This window comes from Pinus tabuliformis, chromosome 9 (assembly GCF_031772625.1).
Source record: "Pinus tabuliformis cultivar Carrire ecotype Pingquan chromosome 9, CPIR1, whole genome shotgun sequence".
NCBI classification, from domain to species: domain Eukaryota; kingdom Viridiplantae; phylum Streptophyta; class Pinopsida; order Pinales; family Pinaceae; genus Pinus; species Pinus tabuliformis.
The window spans coordinates 294,438,502-294,442,171 of record NC_142307.1 but is presented as its reverse complement, the minus strand read 5'-3'; the positions used below and the strand labels follow the sequence as shown (position 1 = coordinate 294,442,171).

Sequence of the window (3,670 nt, the reverse complement as noted above, 5' to 3'; positions counted from 1 at the left end):
TTTCTCTTGGCTTGCAGAAAAGATAAAATAATAATAACAGGGCATCATGCGAATTGTTGTCAAGGTGGAGATTGTTGAGATTTTCTGTTTTAGTCAAATAGGCAAAAATCTCTGAAGGATGACAACAATAGGGATTCAGTTCCTAGATTAGCTCCAGGTTGTTGGGAGGGAGTTAATGCCTCCTATATTTGATGTGAGGGAGTTATGAGGCTGTTAGATTCTCTATGCTATATAACAGGCAGTCATTCGGATGATTTGCTATGTGAGTGTGAGGATTTCATGATGTAATCTCCTAATTTGATTAATATATTCCTGATGCCTATGTTTGGTGGACGTAGCCCAGATTGGTTGGGTGAACCACGTTAATTCTTGTGTTTATGTGCTTGATATTTTGTTGTGTGTATTTATGTTTGCTGTGCACCTGATCCAACATAAACTACATACAAATATTTGCATCTCCACTGAAAAGAAACATTCAGTATTTACAAAAGACTATAACTGAAGCTAGATGTCTAATCATCAATGTCACTAAACATTTCCCTCCTTTGTATTGACTGCAGAACTTCTTGTCCTTCAGAGTCCAATAAACTTGCCAGGCACGTCGGATTTTCTGCAGAACCAACCCTTGTCTTCATGGTGCTGGGAACTGAGGGATTTAATCTGGGTATGGACATCGGATGCGAAGGGGTCGAACTTCCTGTAGCAACTTCCCGTAATAGAGCCGAAACAGTTTCGGCAGCAGCAACATCTACCACAGCAGAAGCAATCTTATGCCTCCTCGATACAGGAATGTTATTGGGGGAAAGCACAGTTCCCTTTGCAGACCTTAAGACATTTGAAGTGCACCGTGCCTGACCCCTGCTTGAAGCTACCCCAGGAGTCCTCATAGGCACTTCAAGTGTTCTTAAATTGTCGCCAAAAGTCTGATCCAACCATTTCACCTTGCCAGTCAGAGACTTTTCCACCACTGGAGAAAGATTTCCTCTTCATCGCAGAGGTCTTAACAGTCTTCTGAGCGTCGTGAATATCAGCGTTTTCTTTTTCTGTTGCTCCCTTTGTTAACTCTGTTGACAGATGCAGTAGTCTTAGGAGGCCGTTCTGAACGAACACTGCCATTATTTTGGGAAGTTGTTGGTAAATTGCCTCCCAGATTGTCAATTTTTTTGCAAGCACATTATGAGGGGCCGAATCTTGCATTGTTACGACTGCCTCTGCCACTTTCGATTTGGTTTTCATAGCTTCATATTTCTGAATATCATACAGAAGTTCCTTCTGAAGCTGTTTGTCTGCTACCAGTATTTCATCTATTTCACTCTTGTACTCTTTTAGAAGCATACGTAAGCAGTCCATTAAACAGCCTGTCAAATGACTGTTCTTGCTCTCAAGCAACCTTTTGAGTTCTATGAAAATTGGGATAGCATTTTGGACCAAATTTTTCTTTGCAATCTGAGTTACAACTAGCCCTTTTGATGCCGCAAAAGCTGCTGCTCCACTTTCTTCTTCCAGCTCCATATTCTCAGCTACCCCAGCAGCTGTTCGATTGCCTTGAATGCGGATCTCCTTGCATGCCAGTATTTGCAGTGCATCCTGCAATACACACTGTGAAGTGAAATCATCAAGATCAAGCAAACCATCAGCTGCGCTAAAGTTGCCAATAGGTGCTCAGGTTGCATCTGCTTTAATAAGGATACATAGATATGCATGCCCTTTAAACAGACGGATTCGATCCCAGCAGCAATCACCAACAAGCCCCAAACGTTGAGCACACAACTGACCCTGGAGTGTAGAAAGCATAACTTAGAAAACAGAGTGAATTTTCCATAATGCTTTGGTTCCCTGGTGCGCTGTAGGGGATGCCGGGTCGAATTGGTGAGGATGCAGCCCGCGGGTTGTGTTCCAATTCAAATTCCATGGTGAATTAATTTCCCGTGTGGCAAGACGCGAATGTAGGTCAGGAACCTGTCAAGTCGACATTAATGACATTAATGCGGAGGGTGGTGGAGCTCGCAGAGGGCAAGTGCTATTTCATGGACTATAGCATAGTAAATTCTCTCTTAACAGAGTCTAAGGACAGTCTTGGGAGACGGGTTCTGACTGTCAACCCGTGTGCATCCTTTCCCGACGAACAGATTCCGATCGATGTCTCTGTATGTATTCGCATTCATCCACCATGACTTATGCATCCATGATGTATCCCAGTTGATAGTACGCCATGCTTTGATAGGTTATGGCATGGAGCATACATGATTGTATACGGTCAAGTTTTTAAATTATGCGCGGGGTAATGAAATTCAAATTTGAATTCATTCTGGAAAATCAGCCCCGCCCTCATTTCCTTCAAAAACCCAAACCTCTATGCGAACCATGCCATTATCGACGATAGAAGAACTCTGGAATTGGTAAGATTTCGTCAGTTGATCAGGGAGAGCTCCGACATGATGCCCTGTACAGATAACAGGGTCTCCTCAGCCCGCTTGTTGCCGAAGCACATACACAGAAGAATAGATAACAGGGTCTCCAACTGCTACCCCACATCTGTTTCCTCACTGGCTTTATATCGCCTGCCCCCAAGATCTTGTCCAGGCAGAAGAATAGAAGCCCATAAATCTCGTTGCCATGGAAGGGAAGTGCAGGAACATGTCAAGAGTTCAAGTCTACTTCACCCGTCTTCTCCCCGCGCTGCAAAAGATCCATAGAAGGCGCTCTAGCCAAACGCAGTGACAGCGAGCCATTCGGCGCGTAGCCGACATGTGCTTGGCTCAAACTGCGAAAAAGGGTTCTGCGTGGAGTCGAGCTTTGAACCTTCACCTCTTGCGCAGAGAAAAGATGATGGGGGCGCTGAAGATGAAGAAATCCTCCCTCCGTCGAAACCGTAGCGTAACGCTGGCAAGGAGAACGAGATTGGCCTCTCTCAGTTCCCGATGTTGTAAAAATATTGATGTAAAGACAGCCAGCCATAACGATGGCTCCATTGACAGGAAACTCGGGACCCTGCAGAGGCTGGTTCCCGGTGGCAGAAGCATTGGCTTTGATACCCTTCTTCAGGAGACGGCGGACTACATACTGAATCTTGAAGTGCAAGTTCACGCCATGGAGGCCCTCGCAGAATTTTACACGAGTTCTACTAATGTACGGACGAAGCCACCACACAGCAGCAGCAGCAGGGATCAGCTTCCCCTTCTGTAAAAATATGATGTCCCATGCGCCAACGCTAGGGATCAGCTTCCCCTTCTGTAAAAATATGATGTTTCATGCACCAATGCTTGATTTCTTGAAGAATCACCGCACCTTCATTGAATTAGTAATTTCTACTCCGGAAATCTTAGTTATTGGTTTGGAAAGTTTACCATTATTTCCGGATGTTAGTGTAATTGCAAATCTCTTCATAGTTCCTAGCCTGGAACCAGGTTGATTCCCCGAACTGCTTTTGAGTACAGACCTCTTCAATTTCTTATACATTGAGCCTATAGAATTATTAAGTGTACATAACCAGGCAATGTAGGTGTAAGTTGTCGCCTTGGAATGTACTCCTGGATCGATCGCTACACGCCTGAAATAGGTTTGCAGCGGGATCCTAATTTCTAAAGTTTTAGAGAGTTATATACTATATCCAAATCTTGCTTAGTTCTATGCACAGATCTGTGATATTGAAGAAATATCGGTCTCTAAA

General features: G+C 44.2%; 1 pseudogene; it reads left to right on the top strand.

Annotated features, from left to right (window-relative positions):
- Nucleotides 1–2,613: 2,613 nt before the first annotated feature.
- On the top strand, nucleotides 2,614–3,192 carry LOC149148355 (transcription factor bHLH149-like; annotated as a pseudogene).
- Nucleotides 3,193–3,670: the final 478 nt, after the last annotated feature.